General features: G+C 39.1%; 1 long non-coding RNA gene across 1 annotated transcript in view; it reads right to left on the bottom strand.

Moving 5' to 3' along the window:
- Window positions 1–213: 213 nt before the first annotated feature.
- The window catches only part of LOC113047942 (uncharacterized), a 65601-nt gene continuing 45190 nt past the window's right edge, over window positions 214–20624 (bottom strand). The window contains exon 11 of the long non-coding RNA XR_003276376.1: window positions 214–465. This is a non-coding gene — a long non-coding RNA (uncharacterized LOC113047942). The remainder of the gene's footprint in view (window positions 466–20624) is intronic.

Genomic DNA, 20624 nt, shown 5'->3' with positions numbered 1-20624 from the left:
TACCTCTGAAGCACTTATAAATAATGAAAACTCGTTTGAGAAGAAAAAGACTGCTTAAGGACAAAATGTTGATTATAAAAATGTCTTTTATCCTCTTGTTCACATCTTTCTGAGGATGCAAAGACTCCGGGCAAACAAAGCAAAGCGGAGGAGCCACATCCAACAAAAAAATTGGCAAGTGCTGATGGTCACGAGAAAGATGGACAGGTGGTATTTAGATTAGAGCGGTGAGATTTGAACAGGCCTGACTCTTTGACCAAGATGTTTGTGTATTTATTCTTGCTCTTACCTTAAAACAAGACATCTGATCTGCAAATTAACGTGTGCATGAAACTCGAAAGACTGCTGAATCTAGCGTCAGAATCGAGATGTTCCCTACAGAAGCTGTTGGCTGGACATCTAGTTACTTAAGGTGGTTTGGATGGATGGTAATTTAGGATGGAGTTTTGTGAGTCAGACGGAGATCTGTGGAAAGAAAAAAAATAATATCTTAATATCTTCAGCAAGTTTTCCTGTTTTGTCATTCTATGATGCAGCAGCAAATGCAACAACAATCAGAAGCCACTCCATAAATGGATTTCAAGCACAAGAAAACGGTTATTATTGCTTTGCATTTTCAAATTCACCTGGACTGGGGGAAAATGTCACCAAAATGACAAAAAAAAATGCCTTTGAAATTTAAAATGTTAGTGATAAACAGTTCCTATAATATGTTTTTTTTTTTTTTTTGTTAAATCTGGTCAGAGGAAATGCATTCTCAATTATTTAAAATTGCTGTATTCACTGATTACATCGAAGTATTTGACTTGAAAGAATGACAAAGCATAGGTTTATATGGCTAGAAAAAAACCCTAAAACATATATATTAAGTTACTATACTACTATATTACTAGCAAATAGTAACAGCTAAGAATCCTTAACTAAAAGAACATTGCAAGAGCTCACACCTGATATAAGCAAAACCTTTTTTTACAGGAATCCCAACCACAGGAAACATTATATTAGTTCAATTTGTTGGCCTCTTGTTGTACAGCTAAGATGCACAGTGATTTTTTTATAAGTGAGGAAAAGTTTTAGGTAATAGAAATCTTACAAAAGTGTTTTAAAAAACAAACTTTGTCTAAACTAAGCTTTAGGCTTTAGATTACAACAATAACCCTGAACAGAAGAAAAGAGGCATGGAGCATGAACGAGAGCCTGTATCCTTTAGCGATCCCTCAGTCTAAAATTGAAACACAAACACAGCACCTAAACACACAATCATAGTGTGCACTGCAAGGTTTCTTCAAACGCTTGTGGCGGTCAAGTTTTCCACATGCATAAATACCAGGATAAGAATGGAGGAGGATGACACTGGCTCCACGGTTTAGAGCCAACAGGAGCAGAACCTCGCTCTCAAGGCTTTTCTCAAGGCCCCTGGCGGGTCAAGCGACAAATTGCAGCCTGAGGTGATGGAAGTTTTTGGCCAGCGCTGGAGAGCCATCAGTGGACGTCTCTCTGAGGATCAGCTCCAAGATCAGGCCATGTTCCTGAGGGGTTTTTTGAAAGCAACCACACTCAAGAGTTTCCCAACTCTATGCTAATCCGTAAAGGACTGTAGTTAGCGTTCTCGGGCAGGACTTTAGGGTTGCCGACCAGTTGATCGGGAAGGGGATTGGAGTTGAGGGGCAGGACTGAGGCCCCCCCAGCCCAAAGGCTGCTCTAGGGTGGGTGCCTGGGGCTATTGCTTGCATCAGCACATTTTCCCCAATCAAAGCTCAAAGAGGAGGCCCACTGAGCTCCTTAAGAGAGTGAATTATTCACAGGCAAAAAGGTCGTCACAAACCAACTCCTCAGAAATGAACCAAACCCACTCCTTTTTGTGCCCGCTTCTCGAAAAGTACATTTCAATCTTTAATGGTTTGAGAGAAGAGGAAAAAAGGGGGAAAAGCAGCCCAGAAAACTGCAAATGGAGAGAGTAAGTGCGAGATGCGATCAAAGTGATTTTCAAATTTCCCGATTTATGCACTTCGAAATATATTAATGATAGCTATATTAAGAACGGGCTTTGGCTACACCCTCGCTGGCTGGGTAATTAAGTTTGCTCTCCACCTGGATGGTGAAATCCACAGTAAGTGAACTTTTGATGATGTAAACTAGTTTAAATCTGCTTCTGATCACCCACATCCCCCTAAATAGAGTATAAAAACTAAAAAGGCGGAAATTAAATGTGTTCTTTCAAATTATATTTAAAAGACGATGTAACTAAGTTCAACAGAGGACATGAATGTGCATTTATACTCTGGAAAATATGAAATATAATAGCAGTCAATTCAAAACACCATAAGCTGTGGTGCTGCTGTGGGTCAGTTCAACTTTTCCCAAGTTTCCTGATGTTGTTTTACTTGTCAAAAAATTGTCAGTGTATGTGACAATTCTAAAAGAAAAAGTTGAAAACTGAGATATGGCAAAATCCTAATTATGAAAATGTCTTTATTCACAAAATTATTAAAATGAATAATTATGACTTATCTCATAATTTCACATTTTCAACATTGTAATTATGACAACATATTTCGACTTCTGTTGTAATAACTTTTCGATCATGTAGACTTTGTAATGCTTATGACTTTTTGACTAATAATTTTGACTCCAAGTCATCATTATGACTTATGTCAGTGTCATATTACATTTTTCTTTATCATTTTGGCTTTGTCATACTTATAATTCGTTGTTATAATTTAAAGTTTTGTCATAATTGACATTATTTCTCTTAATTTAGTGACTTTTTTCACTTCTATTTATTACTTTCTATCTCAATTTTGTCTTCATTTAAAATTTTGACATATTTCTTACATGGCGGAAAAGGGCTTTGATAATATCAAGACCCAAATTCCCTAAAATGCTACTTATAAAAATTGTTCAACAAGCAAGAGAGAGCCAAAAAAAAAAACAACAGCTAAATGTTTCTGGAACTGCCACCGCTGGCTCTTCTTGTTTTCCCGTTTGTTGAGGAAGCACCAGTCTGCCCTCTGTCTTAATGAGCGTAGATGCGTGGGTGCCTGCGCACCTGTGCGAGGAACAGAGGGGTTAACACCACGCGCGGCGCATCGAGCTGACAGTGGTAAGGTGGAGGAGAGATACAGGAGGCTGCCATTCCCTCGGGTTTCTACCCCAGCACGCTAGAATGAGTTGTTTCAGTCACTGCTGGATACCTGACAAGCGGGCCTTCCTGAATTACAAAATGAAGATTGATAATCCCTTGTCTGTGTCCTCAGTGTGTGCACAAAGAAACACGCACAGTAAGAGAGAAAAGAAGAGTGATGCAAAAATCACTGTCAAGCTGTTCACTGGTGAGTACATTTTCCTAAATGTCCTTAAAGGAATATCATGGGTTCAATAAGTTCAAGGTAAGCACTTCCGACAGCATGTATAGCATAATACTGATCATCACAGTAAACAAGTCACCCCTCTGGTTTAAAAATAAAATAAAATAAAAAACATTAAATTGTGTAAGCAACCATTTAAAACCAGCTTTTATTAAAGTACTTCCTCAAAGACATCCAAATTCTTGCACAAATCTTGACTATTCAATGCTGTCCGTAGAGTTTAACTTTCCCTGCATCCAGAACATTGCTTCAACTAATAAAAGTAAGACACACCATCAAGAAACAAGTCACAACTAGTCAGCTCGTCCCAGGTGTGAGTAAAAGAAGCTAAAACCGCTATTTTTCTTTAACTAATGCAGTTTCATGCAGCGTTCAATTTCATAACACAAGGTTTGACGAGAGAGGACCAGCACCTAAAATTGTTAAGAGGCGGAAGAAGATGTTTCTTTGCTGATGTGTTTCTCTGCTGACGTGGTGCGTGGAAGAAGGCAAAAAAGCAGAGGAACATGCCCTTGCCGATGCAGTCACAGCGAGACCATGAAAAAAAGCCTAAGTGCCACTGTTTGGAAAAGCTGGTCAAGCTTCAACAGAAAACTCTGACTTTCTTTCTCTCTCAAACACACACACAGTGTCAGACAAGGATTTTTGCTCTTCTACTAGACCCTGCACTATATTCCCATATTAACATATCATTTACAGTGTCATTGCACCACATTTCCGTGATATCATTCCGTTTATTGGGTTTGTGTTCAAGGCAATGCATGCAAATTCATTTTACAGTGACACAAAACCGGTAACAATGCTGCAAATGAAAATGGCAGGGAAAACAGATAATAAATATATAAGTGGATGCAAAACAAGACACCGCAAAGTCACAGCATGATATGAAATAAAAACCCTGGAACGCATCCATATCAATTTCACCCCTCCAGCCTACCGAGAGAATTCCGAGGGAGATAAATAAAGAACATTTAACTGCGCTCCTTTCCCGCGTTGCCTCTGGCCGAGTTAAATTCGGGGCACTTTGGAGGAAGAGATTGATGCTTTCCTATCTGATGCGTTACAAATGTCTGGAGGGATCCCGCTGTCCTGACTCTTTAAAAACCTGCACATCAGCATAACCGCTGTGGCCACACATGCACACGGGAAGTTTATTGACTTGTGAAATCGCATTCAGTACAGCCTTTTATTTTTCCCAGACTATAACCTTGCCTTCTAGGTTGCTTACTCAACAGAGCCGATTATGAGGAGCTGTTATTCTCCTGTTGAAAGGTCAGTGTGGTACTACACGCTTCTGTTTTAATATCAGCTCTTCATTATGAGCTTGCAAGCATATTGACAAATTGGCGTCAAACATGGGGTATAGGGGAGATTTTGCTCATCAATGTGGCTGGGTTTAGGGGTTGTTGGTGGGTATCTGGGGCACAGACAACAACCCCCGTGGCTTGTCGGGTGGAACAAGACAACATGCTACATCTCTATCCTTGTCACGGCCAACGCACCAAATTGGCATCGCTACGTCCAGATGGTCAGCCCTGAAAGAAAACGACTGGAGTAACAGGAGAAGGAAGAACGCAAGTGGAAATAAGAAAAAAAAAAAAAAAGAGCGCTTTACATATAGACACACAAGGATGACTTCAGGGCCTGTCAGAGGGAAAAAGTCAAATAGAGCTGAGCGATTGTTTTCTCCGTCAGCCGGCCAAAATGCCAGAGAGCATGTAAATCATGATCGGCTGACCGTTTCCCCGGCTTCTTGTCAGTTTCCTGTCGGCCGTCTCCGCTGCACGGTTTGGACAATTGTCTTCGACTTCGAGAGAGCCTGAGATTGATGTTTATTCAAAGCGTCTCGCTTCAATGGCCAGCCAACATACTTCAGCATGGAACCATCAAAACGGACACCTCGAGGAGGGGAGAACGGAAGAGGTTGAGAGATTGTATCATTTATCTAACCAATATTTAAAGGGTTGTCGGGGAAGTTAAGTGAGCTCGGGTTCAGGGGAACTAATAGCTCAGGATGTCTTAATATCCTTTTTAAGTGTTACACTGCATTTTCACATGATCGTTTTTAATGTGCCATAAAAAGCAATTGCTCAGACGGTATGTGGCCAGTGGTGGAGCATCAACAGCGGGGCATCCTGAGCAGAGACTATAATGAAACAATGGCGACTCCAGCAATGCGTAACATGTCCAGCACTGAAAAACACACTATGGTAAGACACTGAAAATATGTGGACAAAATCAAATCAGATCAAACAATGTCTGCAAAATTATGGCTTTGGTGACAGTTGATCCATAACATTATTCTGCACTAAATTACAATATATAATATTTTAACCCTCACAGGTATAAGTATTGCATGTGAATCAAACCAAACTTATACAAAGTAATTATATACACACAAATCTAAATCTTGACATCTGAATGTCAAGTCAAATTCCTTTAGGGGAAATGGGAATTAGCTTAAAACAACACCTAATGCAATTACCATCTCTCACATGATGCATTTATTGCAGGAATTGGAGCATGATGTAATGTCTTTACAATGATGCCAGAGAGTGATGTAAAAGACATGCTCTTTTGGACGACATCCCATAAAGTGTGAATCACCTTAATGCAGAGTAGTGGTTGTGCATCCAATGACCCGAGAATGCATATTGACTTAACCCAGACTTCATGGCTACCCCAGTCTATGTATATTTCCACAGGTGAGCAGTTAAAAACATTGCCAGGCCAAATCCTGTCCGCAATGAACTATCCAGACCGTCTCCTCTTCCAAACATCCTCTCTGGTATAATCAACCCTCTAGTGGAAAACAAAAAGGTCTGACACCAAATGCTTTGAATCAGTAAAAAAAGCGCAAGTTTAAATAATTTTCAAAAACAGCAGGCCAATAAATTTCCAAGCAGAGGTTAATTTAGTAAGGAGAAACCCTAGCGCAATTACCCTGTCCGATTCCCCTTGCACCCCGAGGGCTCCAGTTAAAAATGTCACGGAGGGGAGTTATTTTCTCCTAAAACACAGCACAGGAAAAAAAACAGCCTGTCCTAAAAAGGCCCCCGCTAATATCACCCCCCATCATATTATTTTTTGTCATAGGATATTACCACACCACCCGCATCCCACCGTCACAAATTCCTTAATAATGCACTCATGAGTGAAAACAATGTTTTTTCTCTCTCACTCTCATTCTGCACTACACTGATGAGGAAGCAATCCCTAGCAATGCACAATCGTCTGGATGATGTATTCCACTCGGGTGACAGTTTGGGCCAACAAAACTTCATTTTATTTCTAAATGAAGTCTTACTAATATAATTGAGCCCCTTTGCACTAATCAGCCAGGGCCTTTGTCAGACGCAGGTTCCTAAATCTACCCCGCCCATTACACATGATGCCGGGTATTCATTCCGACATGATGTGAAATGTTAAGCAGTCACACTCTTGTCTTACTGACACACGGACTGCCCACCCTGTCAGCTGACAGTGCCCTCAAACACACACACACACACACACACACACACGTACTGACTGGCATTCTGGAAATGTTTTAATCCTCTTCCCTTCCCACGTCAGACCGAGCCAGCATCACCACCATCCCGCACGACACTAATTATGATCTTAATCTAGTCACATCAGTTAGATCCAAATCAAATTTCCCCAGGCTGCAGCTTCAGCCACCCAGGCAGAAAGACGACGAGCTCCCCGTCCTTTAATCAAAGTCTGATTCAGGCTATTTCAACAAGAAATACACCACACTGAAGCTTTAGGACAGAAAAAGACAGATGAACACTTGATGAAACAAAACAACCCCAAAACTAGCTCAGAAAAATACCCCCATGCACATTTTTGGGCCTCTTGGGTGCAAAACCATGTTCAGCTTGTGGTCAACACGAGCTTGCTATATAAAAATTCAGGCTAACTTAAATTGCCTGTACTTTAACACTCTTAATAATGTTCTATGAAGCTTTAGATCTCATTGACCAATAAATAAAAGGGCCCTCTTGAGAAAAAAACTAGAGATATATGAGAAAAACTAAAGCTAAATCCACTAAGATGGCATTAACATCATTTTGCATATGTTGTCATACTCACTCTTAGCGCTATGCTAATCTTATGTGAAATAAACAAGCGCCTTCTGATGCTGGCGTTTCATAAAAACATAATCTAGTGTTGGCTGGGGAGAAATTTTTTCATTTGCACTTCAGAGGTGTAACATAACAGGCTTGGCAGGCCTTTGCTTACAGTGCGTTTCATAGACTCCCCGCCTTTCACTGCTAAACGCTAGAAAACCCAAGTGCGAGGACTCCAAAGCAGCCTATTAGAATTTATAAACAGTTTAACGCTGTGAGCCAAGCATTTAAACAAACATCATGAATATTTCACGATTCATAAGATTTTCCCTCTGATGCTCCAAATGCTAAATCCACATCTAAATGTAACCTGTAACATCTTGTTAGCTAATTGATTGTGACGGCTTGCTAAACACACGCAAATGCAATGCTTGTTGCTCTGACCGGATGAAACGATGAAATCAGATGATAATCAGCTCACAGATCAATGACTTTAACATGATTTTTCTCTTGCAAATCTAAGTTCAATAGCAATTAACCCTCCTGAACACAAATTTACCACAGTATCTGGCAAAATACAGTATTGTTCAAAATAATAGCAGTACAATGTGACTAACCAGAATAATCAAGGTTTTTTGTATATTTTTTTATTGCTACGTGGCAAACAAGTTACCAGTAGGTTCAGTAGATTCTCAGAAAACAAATGAGACCCAGCATTCATGATATGCACGCTCTTAAGGCTGTGCAATTGAGCAATTAGTTGAATTAGTTGAAAGGGGTGTGTTCAAAAAAATAGCAGTGTGGCATTCAATCACTGAGGTCATCAATTTTGTGAAGAAACAGGTGTGAATCAGGTGGCCCCTATTTAAGGATGAAGCCAACACTTGTTGAACATCCATTTGAAAGCTGAGGAAAATGGGTCGTTCAAGACATTGTTCAGAAGAACAGCGTACTTTGATTAAAAAGTTGATTAGAGAGGGGAAAACCTATAAAGAGGTGCAAAAAATGATAGGCTGTTCAGCTAAAATGATCTCCAATGCCTTAAAATGGAGAGCAAAACCAGAGAGACGTGGAAGAAAACGGAAGACAACCATCAAAATGGATAGAAGAATAACCAGAATGGCAAAGGCTCAGCCAATGATCACCTCCAGGATGATCAAAGACAGTCTGGAGTTACCTGTAAGTACTGTGACAGTTAGAAGACGTCTGTGTGAAGCTAATCTATTTTCAAGAATCCCCCGCAAAGTCCCTCTGTTAAAAAAAAGGCATGTGCAGAAGAGGTTAAAATTTGCCAAAGAACACATCAACTGGCCTAAAGAGAAATGGAGGAACATTTTGTGGACTGATGAGAGTAAAATTGTTCTTTTTGGGTCCAAGGGCCACAGGCAGTTTGTGAGACGACCCCCAAACTCTGAATTCAAGCCACAGTACACAGTGAAGACAGTGAAGCATGGAGGTGCAAGCATCATGATATGGGCATGTTTCTCCTACTATGGTGTTGGGCCTATTTATCGCATACCAGGGATCATGGATCAGTTTGCATATGTTAAAATACTTGAAGAGGTCATGTTTCCCTATGCTGAAGAGGACATGCCCTTGAAATGGTTGTTTCAACAAGACAATGACCCAAAACACACTAGTAAACGGGCAAAGTCTTGGTTCCAAACCAACAAAATTAATGTTATGGAGTGGCCAGCCCAATCTCCAGACCTTAATCCAATTGAGAACTTGTGGGGTGATATCAAAAATGCTGTTTCTGAAGCAAAACCAAGAAATGTGAATGAATTGTGGAATGTTGTTAAAGAATCATGGAGTGGAATAACAGCTGAGAGGTGCCACAAGTTGGTTGACTCCATGCCACACAGATGTCAAGCAGTTTTAAAAAACTGTGGTCATACAACTAAATATTAGTTTAGTGATTCACAGGATTGCTAAATCTCAGAAAAAAAAAATGTTTGTACAAAATAGTTTTGAGTTTGTACAGTCAAAGGTAGACACTGCTATTTTTTTGAACACACCCCTTTCAACTAATTGCCCAATTGCACAGCCTTAAGAGCGTGCATATCATGAATGCTGGGTCTCATTTGTTTTCTGAGAATCTACTGAACCTACTGGTAACTTGTTTGCCACGTAGCAATAAAAAATATACTAAAAACCTTGATTATTCTGGTTAGTCACATTGTACTGCTATTATTTTGAACAATACTGTACCATAGTAACCACAGCTACTATAATTAAATTAATAGTAAATAAACACATTTTTTAGTAATCAAAGAAACACACTCTAAACTCTTCACACAAAAAAAAATCACTATGATTTTACCATGGTAAATCACTTCAATATTGTAGATTAATGATAAATAATCTATTAGCGGAGAAAGCAACTTTGGTACGTTTCTAAAGGTTTTAAGTACTGTTTTCATAACAAATAACACACTTTGCCTTATAGAAACCAGAGATAGGGGTCTATCAGACTGAAGGTATTTTTCCATTCCACAACTCTACTTTTCCATTGTCCTTCCATGTAAAATACTAGACGGGCGAGAGTTTGACCATTGCGCTTGCCATTTCGAGTCTTTTGCAGCATCACATGCATGGCACTGCATTCTAATAAGCAGTGCTCAAGTTAAAATAAGTTTAACTGAAAAATAAAGAAAATGCATGTTTGTAGACCTTGTGGTGTCCATTTGTTCCAAATGACAAAGAACAAATGTGCTTTTATTATGACATAAATGAGCAAATGACTTATAAGAACTTCATTGACAATGTGTTTACACAAGAAAAAACTAATGTATCATAAAAAGGTCTAATGTAATCTTCCTTTTTCGCAGCTCTAGTCTTATGAAGGACTATCTCCGCAGCAGCTGCTGAGGTAACAGTAGGATGAGCCGCTGTGTGCTGCTGCTGCAGAAAGCACTGATTGAATCAGAATGCCTACACGGGGGCTTTGTCAAGCATCTGCACCCGCCAGCTCCCCGAGGGGATGCCTCCGACCGCATCCTCCACCTGCCTGGCATGACTCGCATCTGTGTGGGGCCTCGGTTCCTCTCCGGAGGGGGCCTCCGCCCCTCTGCTTGGAGAGAGAAGGGGGTATAGAGAAGGCCAGACGCCCTTGTAGGTATGCTTCTCCCACCGTAACATTATGATAATGCTGTAATCGCGGCAGACAAGCAAATCACAAAACAGGTAATTTCCTATCTGACTTGCAAGGCTGATGTAAATGCCGGTGTCTCGCACCACAGGGGAAAAGCACGTATGGCTCTACCTTGTTGAGATAATAGGCGGCAACTATCTATTTTTATACCCCATGAAATCCCAAATCTCGCCAAGACAGAGCCCCTTATGCACATTCTTGGCACATTTGGCCCCAATCAGTTCGTATTAAAATGTTCAAAACCAGTATTTGCTTGGGCACAAGAGAGATGACTTTCGTGTTGTATATGCAACAAGCATCAACATTTCCTACCCAAACAGTCTGGAGCACCAACAGATGATCAAGGGAGTCTGCGCACAGTCATTGCTTCCAAAACATACACACAACCTGCCTGGCACCTATCTCTGTCAGTACGGATGCCGGGCTGAGCTCTTGTTATTACAGTCTTTGTGTTGTGAGGCAGTGTGTTTACTGCACACAGGCCTTGTTTCCTCCCTCAAAACACTGCGAACTGATGAATAAGTTACACTGTGTCTCCATGTGGCCAGCGCTCTCTTCATCCCTACGTGTTCCACGAGCTCCCCTGGCAGCAGAAGACGCTCCACAGAGGCTGCCAGCTTTCCGGAATGCTCTCTGAGGATCTGGGGACAAACATGCAGCAGAGAGAGAGGGAAAAACAGCTCTTTATCCCAGACTTCAGTGGGAATATGTAGAGACTGAGGAGGGGGTGGAAAGGGAATGCATTATGGAAGTGTCAACTCTCCTGAGGAGACACTCCAGCACCGGAGAAGGAACTTATTAACCCTTATCCTGCTAATTAAACAGCACCAACACGGAGTTAAATGCCATTTCATTTGCTTTAACTGCGAAGAGGGAACTGTAAATACTAACAGTGTTTTTGTGTTTGCGCGGGGGGAGTAAATGTACTGTATCTTCGGCTTGCAAAATAACCACAGAAGGAGCTGTTGGCAGAAGTAGTTGCTGGCCATTGTTGTGTGCCATTCAGAATTTTCAAAAATTCTAAAATTTGATTTGTTATAGTAAACAAGTCCAGAATGCCAATTCGAATTCAAAGAAATTCATGCAACTAAGTTTGAAGTAGAAAAGCAAAATTGTCAGGACAAACTTTGAATTTTGGCTTGACTTCTTTGAAAGTTTTGAAAAAGTATGATTCAATCCAATTTAACTGCTACTGTATTGTAGCTTCACATTCTAACTCAGGAATTGAAAAGAAGCCATTTCTTCAATTATCAGTTTTGAACAACCCTGCTGCAGGCGTATTATCCACAGAGCGTGACGTCTTCCAAGAGAGGTTTACTAATCACAATGATGCGCAAAATCTTAAAAGGCGCCTTACATTTTTAAAACAAGCATACATAGAGAGCCGTGAGTCGCTAATGGCATGTAATGCCTTTTGTTGTCGAAATGAAAGCAATTCATATCGCTGCTAAAAACAATGCATCAATTAAGCAATTAGCTGCGAACAAACTGGGCAGCTATCCAAGCCACCCAATAAGGCTCTATGCCAAGGGGCTTGTACCATTCATTACGAACATCACAGAGCAGAGGGGGTTGCCTTTCATTCACAGAGTGGAGGCATTTGTCTGCCAACGAGAAGATGTTTTGTTCCACCAGATGTGCTTTTAACAGGGGCCACATGGTCGGTCAAGGCTTGGAACTATGGGACACTGTGGCCTCTTCACTGAATCAGATTAAGTAAGTCATCAAAGCAGCCCAGTGGCAGTCGGGCTTAATTGTGGTAATTGAGGTTAATAAGGAGCTATTATGCATTGATCACTTTGTCTCATTGAAGCTGCAAATTGTGCTTGGTTAAACACCCAGAGTATGGAACGGCAAGCCCTGTTTCGGTGTCGCTTTTTCATTTCTTCCCACCCAGGAGCCCAGGTGATCTTAAGATACGGGGACAAATTCACAGCATGCGAGCACCGCACGGCCATTCATTCGCTGAACTATTACAATAATGCGCCCGCAGCTTAGCTAAAGGTCAATTTTACTGTATATTTGAACAAGTCTCTCAAAGGAAGGTGGCTGGCACTTAGTTCTGCTGTAGTTTGAGGTCTTATTAACAACAATCTAGATGGTGGCTTTTATCCACCTGATATTTGGATCGGACTGAATCTTAACCTTTCCGCTACGGGCCATGTTATTAATTAACACCCTCCAAGAACGTCCCTAAACCCTTTCCCTCTTGTTATGCATTATTTTATTAGGAAGTCATCACTCTGGGTGAATTTAGACATGTCCTTCGCTAACACTTGACCGTTTTCCTTAAACAAATGTCTCCGGCCTTACGACAGGAAATCAAAGTGACGTGGCCGTCTCTGATTAACGATATGCTTTCACGTCTGGCTAATTTCACCCAAGCGCCTTTAAAACCCTGCGCATCGTCCACTCTGGATGGAAACCCAAAGACAAAGCGCTAGACTATGGGTTTAATGGACGAAAAGTCCAGAAACTTCATTCGGAAACTCTAATTCGGGCTAATTCCAGCCCTATTACAGACTTTTAAGTTCTTGCATTAGTGCTGCTTTCTCTTACACAGTGGCTGCAAAAAGCTCTTTGGGAGTTAATGCTGCAAAATGATCTGCATTAAATAAAACGATGCGGATCGTGGTCTGTCTTTTCTCACTTTTAGTGGTTTCACTGGCAAAGGCCGGAGCGCTTCATAAATTAGACGCTTATGGCTGATAAAAGGCCTGCGATGTAAACGCTTAAAGCCTTGCATGGCTAATCCGATGGAAGGGCCGCCAGGCAACTGTGTACTTTCCAGCTCTGCTTAATGCAGCATGATCTGTTTTGGGCAGAGCTCAACATCCTCATGGACAAAAGAGCACAGCCCTGTATCTCTCAGCGAGTGTGTTCTGAAAAGCACATCCTGAGGGAGAAAACAAGTGCGGTGTGAGAAAGTGAAGTGGTGGAGCTTCCTAGTCTGCCCTGCTTGTACAGGGCTAGATTTTCCCTGTCAGGTACTAGGATGAGGGGGATGGAAAGGTTGTAATTAATCAAAGTCAGATGTGGCTGAGTGCCTGGCCGTGCAGTAGATCCCTGTCCTGGAAACTATCTCTTTTTTTTGTTTCACTCTGTCACAATCTCTCTATCTAGCTGAGAGAGCTTTCATACTACAGATTTCTGTCTGTCTGATGGAGTTCGGTTCTTAAAGTTTTTAAACTATTGGCGAATTGTAAGAATGATGCTGTGCTTATGTCAGGAATAAGGGAAATATACATTCTAAAATTGAATGGACAAGTCTGATGTGGGCACAACATGCAGCGTGATCTGTTTAATCTGATTCATGAACAAATGATTCTTATGAGATCCGATAATAAGAATGATTGACTGAATGAATTAATAAGTAAATAAAAAAATAATATACACTGATTTATGGGGGTCTTGGATACAGTTCATGTTTGCAACTGCATATTTGAGTATACTTTTTAATCAGTTTTTAAATTCAACTTTTATTGTTCTGGTATTTATTTTTATATCTCGATTAAAGATTTTAAAATCTTTTATGTTCAAATAATTTCTTAAAAAAATTTTTTTTTTGCTCATATAAAATGCACTTTTTAACATTGTGTATAAATTTAGTTATATAAATACACTTGCCTTCCTGTGCCTGAACCAAAGGAAATGAAAGCAAAAAGAAAACAATAAAGCTAGTGTTTTCTTCTCTCAAGACAACAGAGAACCAAAAAAAAAAAAAAAAAAGCTTTGCGCTTTGGGAGGAGAACTCAAATTTCATCAATGAAAACTTCAATAAATTAAAGATTACATCCAGCGCCATATGCACACAAACACACACATATACACCTACAGAACACGCCACACAATCTGATGTGCTCATTAAATAGCAAAATAAGCAAATATACAGACACAACCTGGCAGGCGGAACATGACTTACAAAGAAAAGAGGCCCAGATCAATTCATTATTTTTGAACCCGACAAGGAAATGGTTTGCCAATTAGAGCGAGGTCGATAAAGCAAACCTGCAATGACATTCAGGAAGAAAAACGGAAGCTTATCACCTTGTTTAATCACACCAGTTATTCACAGCTCTACTGGGAAAGAGAGTCTAAAATAGCACCGTGCATCCTCACTTAATCCAGTATACAGAAACAGAAGAGAGCCTGGGAAAGAGAGAGAGAGTCTGGATACATTTATTAGCCCTGAATGCTCTAATCGGATGATTTAGTTTTTTTCCTGAGTAAACAGCCCTAGTCAGAAACAGCTTTAAGTAGTCATTACTGCTTCACAGGTCTAAATTTGCCCACCTGACCGCCTATCTTGTAATTGCACTTGCGTCCATCAGACTCAACAACATGATTACACGTATGATCTGGAGTTTGTTGCATGTGTTGTTGTACAAGGTGGAGTGCAGCTCAGGAGCTGTTTATCAGCTGGAGCAAGCCATAATTACATGCTTTCGAGCGATAACATGTCGCAGAAACAAGTACAGAGAGAGCGAGATCATACAGCACCAAAACTGAAAATCTATGTGATTTGATTCTTGATTATATTACGCTGCAACTATCTAATCAAGCCTCCCTGCTGTCAGATCTAATAACAGAGTGCTGTACATTTCCTTACTGCTTGACCAAGAGCTCCAATTATTCTGATTCTGAGCGATCTACTTAAGAATGCAAGTCTATAAATAAATGCAGCATATTGTGAAGATACTCGCTGATTATTAAAGGGGGCATATCACGGAAAACAGGATTTCACTGCTCTTTTGAAGTTTGATGTACTTTAGTAGACATACTCTAACATTAACAATGCAAAACTGTCTTTCCAGTACTTTTAAACCATTTCTGAACAGTAAGCTGCAAAAACAGGCGAAATATGTTCAAAAAATGGTAACGGTATTAACATCCTAACCATGAACTGACGAACCGCTGTGTGATGTGTGGTGCCAAAATATTGATGTCCTTTACTAAGAGTGGATGAATGATTTAAGTTGCACGTTTTCACTTGATGCAAATTAAGGGACTGCTGGACTAAGAAAATAATGCAACATGACTAATGACTAAAAATGATCCAAAAAAGTGACAAGTAGGCCTGGTCCCCCCGATAACTTGTATTTGGTTCAGTAGAGTGATTTTATTAGGTATGGCTCTTGACTTGTCTTTTTTGACTTTGTGTACTGCAGACGAGATATATAACTTGAAAGTAATGACTTAACGCTTGTTTGCGACTGCTCGTGCGTGCATACTTGTGTGGGACGTGCATGCTAACACTACTGCTATTTACATCTTGAACACTAAAAAGTGTACTTAAAGGCTACACAGCAAAAAAGTTGGCTTATAAAAATCCAACTGTTCATTGTTATTTGCTGTTATCCCAGGTCCATTAAATGATGTCAACAGATAAAATATTATATAACAGATACTTTTGATTTTAATAATGCATTTGTTAATGCTGAAATGAACTAAGATTAATAAATGCTTTAGAAGTATTTTTCTTTGTTAGTTAACTACGCTAACTAATGTTTAAGTTTTTTTTTTTTTTTGGAAAATCATAATACTCACATTAATTTAGAATTAATAATCATAATTTAAAAATAAATGAAAATGCACTACAAAACTTTGGAAATGCCTAAAGAAACACTTTTGGATGAGATCAGCTTAAATCCTTACTATTTTGTGATCATTTTGCATTGATAGGATAATAGAAACAATGAGACATTTTATTAAAAAATAATATAATATAATATAAAATAATATAATATAAAATAATATAATATAATATAATATAATATAATATAATATAATATAATATAATATAATATAATATAATATAATATAATGGACATAACATATAACATATAATAACAACATGGAAATTAATGCATGTATAAATCTATAAAGGTTTGTTGACCCAAAAGTCTACAAAAAAGAAACTTGCTACTTTATGCCAAGAAATGATAAATATTTATGATATTTTGCAAAACCATTTGCCTTGCCTAGGGTGAAAACTGTATTTTACGACATGAAAACCATGCAAGAAACCACAATTGACATAAATGGAAAAATGGAAAAAAGCAACATAAGTGCAGAAAAGTTAATTGTTGATCCTACAACAGGGAAAAATCTAAAAGCAAGCCACAATGGCGAGGTTGACATTATTCCTGAAAAACTTTGCAGTGCACCTTGAGCCTTTTATCAGCACTGGAAAAGCACCTTAGTCCTTCTATCTTGAGCTTAAATATTGTTCTAGGAAGACACAAAGTGAGATATCTCTTTCTCTCTCACTCGCTCTCTACAATGAAGTACCAGTGCAGGATGGGGGTCTAATAGACCCTACAGGGACCCAGCATTTAGCACTTCTGAAAGCACTGGCGGGATTCCTCTGCTCCTTCACTGGTTTTGTTTAATACACTATAATACAGTTTTATCCATGGAGGAGAGCTGTTCCAACTCCACCAGCCTCCGGCCTCTTTGATCAATTGCTATGTCGAACATGGTACCTTCATTTTGTGCGCATTCTCCAATGACTTGCCAATAGAGACGCCTTCCCAAGGAGTTGTGGGTACTCTCTGTGTGGTGCTTCAAAAAAAATCGACTCCCTCAGCCACAATGATGAACTAAATGCATTACAATGCGAGAGTATTACTGTATATCTAAAGCTACATAGAGGCAAAATCAACAGTGCTTTTCACATTTTCCCCTGAGAGGATAGTAATGGAATAATAATGTTTTGAAAGCAAAGAGCAAAAACACAAAATTTTATGCTTACAATGAAACAACACACACGGCCCGACTGACCTCCATCTAATAGAGCGCCTAAAACAGCAACTGACCTTTAAATATTATATGCTAAAAATTAGCCATGCCGAAGCCAAGAACGCCAAACATGGGATCTCAGGGTGCATTGTGGACTTTTAATCAGGCATTTCTTTTTTTTCAAGGTACTAGTGCCAAGTAATTGATCCCAAAAGGAAGGGCTTTCACCCACAGACCAGGGGAATGGCCCTCTATGCATCACAGTTCAGCTACACTAGCCTTTTTTTCACAGGGAAGAGGGAGAAAATGAATGAAAACATCCTGAAGCTACTGCAGGTTATGCCAAAACAGAGTTTAGTGACTAATGTAACGAAACGGAGCCTGAATTGGCATTTTATGAGAAGATTTGAGGTCAAGAATGAGCAGGATTGAGTCAAAAATTGGGAGTAAATTAAACATGATATGGGCTAAATTAAAGAGTTTTTGTTAGCTGCAATCATCTTAAACTCTCAGAACTCTCAAATGTTTTCAACACTTATAAACATGAGCATGTGCTTGAGAGGCGAAAATCATTTTCCATTTCTGCAAATCAATGCCATATCCGCATGCACAAAGAGAGATTATTCCTAAAACAATTAATCTTCTCCTTCCCTTGTGAAGTGGAGCAACTGATCTGGTGATAAACAACGTATGGGCTATTGACTCCAGCCTGGTTTAGTAGCTGCCTAGAATTACAGCTGAATGTAATCCACAGAACATCTCTGCAAGACCACACGACAAACAAAGAGTCAAGGCTTTTCAGGGAGGCCGAAGACCTGTAATGACCCAACAGCATTGTATACAGGTTACATCAGTCAGGATTTATTACAGATGTGATCTACACTTCACAAACTATAAATCATAAGACATTTTGTCTGAATAATGATAAAAAGTTTGATATAGAGTGTTGATAACTGCCTAAAAGCTAGAGCTTACAGAGCAAGAGAATGCCGGGAATGCAATGATGGTGCAATACAATACATTTTCTAAAGTGAAACTCCATCATGCCAGTGTTGGGTATAGTTACTTTGGAAAGTAGTTAGTTAGGTTACAACGTTACCATCAATTAAAAGTAATCAGTTATGATACAGCGTTACCTATTCATAATAGTAACGCGTTAGAGTACTCATGCGTTACCAAAAATTAAAAGCCGTTTGCAGCGGCTCACACATGACAGACACAGCCCCCGGCCCCTTTAAATGCACCTAGAAGTCGTGACTCCCGACAATGAATAACGTCAGTCATCCGACTAAATTAACACTGCAGGATAACAATAAAAGGAAAGACAGTCAGCAATCGGCTATTCCACATGGCGTTTTATTTATTTATTATCACAGAACATATTATTAATCAAAATTCGCACCTACCCAGCCCGAGTAGCCTAGGCTACTGTATATTATGAGCACCACAAGATAACTCCTGATTTTTCTTTAACTTTAAATAATGCAGTTATCAAAGTACAAGAATGCTTACTTGTAAACACAACCTTAAACAGGCTTGCAGATTTAAATCCATTTAGAAATTATGAACAACCAGCCAGCCAATGATCTAACAGAAATTAACAGCTGCCTGTCAAACAAAAATGATAACAAACCGAATTAAATCCTTCACTGCCACACAGGCAAATGACAAATCGCTTAATAGCCGAACTAATTATTATTAAAGTGTCACTCACAGTCACAAGCCTAAATTCGCTTTAACACAGTCCTCTTACATTTACTCTTCAAAGTAGTGATTAAAACGTAGCGTTAAATTTGAGGTAGAATTTTTGGCGGTCGACAGAAGCTTTTCACCAAAGCAGAGTGTGCATTTTACCGTTATGTTCTTTTCTTTTTCGTTGACAAATTGAAAATAATGTGCGTACTTCCATAAACCAAACGCTGTCCTCTCTGCAATCTTGCCGGGAGTTCGAAAAAAAAAAACCCCACACACACACAGGGTCAGGCGCAGGGCACAGACGCATCACAGCCATTGACTTTACGATCACAGAGCTTCGGCTCCGCTGATACATCCGCAGGTGGCACAGTAGACCTAGGACTACTGTCTGACAAAAAGCAGGCTGCAGTCTGGATTTTCCTTTCCTTAAAGTAACGGATTACTTTTTTTAAAAAAATAACGAAGTTACTGATTACTTACGCACGAAACTAACGCGTTAAGTTACAAATTTCAGGAAAAAAGTAATTAGAGTACTCTAACGCGTTACTTTGTAACGCGTTACCCACAACACTGCATCATGCATAGCATAGTTTTAGATATTACACATAAAAACTTGTGTGTGTGTGTGTGTGTGTATATATATATATATATATATATATATATATATAGAGAGAGAGAGAGAGAGAGAATTAAAAAAATATATATTTATATTTTTTAATTACAATTTTAATGTTCATTTTTTATTTCTTAAATAATGTTTTAGCCTTACATTATTATTTATCTACTATATATTTAATCCAACAATTAATATCATATTCATAATTAATATTATAAAAAATTTATTTTTCTAAATGAAAAAATTATAAAAAGTTGTATTTTGCATATATTTTTACCTAAAAAGTTACCAAAAAAAAAAAAAAATGAAATTCAGAAATGTGTTCTAAATACATAAATCCAAAATGTATACCAATAAGTATTGTTCATGAGCACAGGTATGAATATATAAACAAATCTAGCGAGATGAGGACAGATACACAGGTATATATACTGTATATAAAAAAAACAAAATCAGAATCATATCACTTATCATAAAGACTCTTTATCAACCTAAAGAGATGAGACTTCAGAGAAAATGACTTGGTTTTCACAAAGCAGAAGCATGACTGCAAAACACAATCGAATTCATCAGTCCAGTGATTTCACTAATTGTAAATCCTTCCGTGCAGAATTTTAATATAAATAATATATGCTATCTACACATATCATGATGTCATCAACACTAAAGGTGGAATACAAACAACTGTTGGCCCAAGATTTATTTCAATTGATTTATATGAAAATAAGTCTGGCCGACCATCTCCTGGGTAATCTGTTATGTACGACGGTCGCTGCAAGTTTCATATGAGAAAACTTATATACTCGAGCTCTTTTCCTGTAGTATGTAGACACTGCAAATAAAGCTATTAAATAAACGGTAAACACCAGAGTCGCATTTTGGGGAATAATAAGAAGCCCTTTAATTGACAGATTTGAAATCAAAAGCCAATTCTCCACCGCACTGTGATTCTTGTATGCACATTGCCTCTAAACTGTCCC

The sequence above is a fragment of the Carassius auratus genome, chromosome 29, assembly GCF_003368295.1.
Source record: "Carassius auratus strain Wakin chromosome 29, ASM336829v1, whole genome shotgun sequence".
NCBI lineage: Eukaryota > Metazoa > Chordata > Actinopteri > Cypriniformes > Cyprinidae > Carassius > Carassius auratus.
This window is presented reverse-complemented; position numbering and strand designations above follow the sequence as displayed.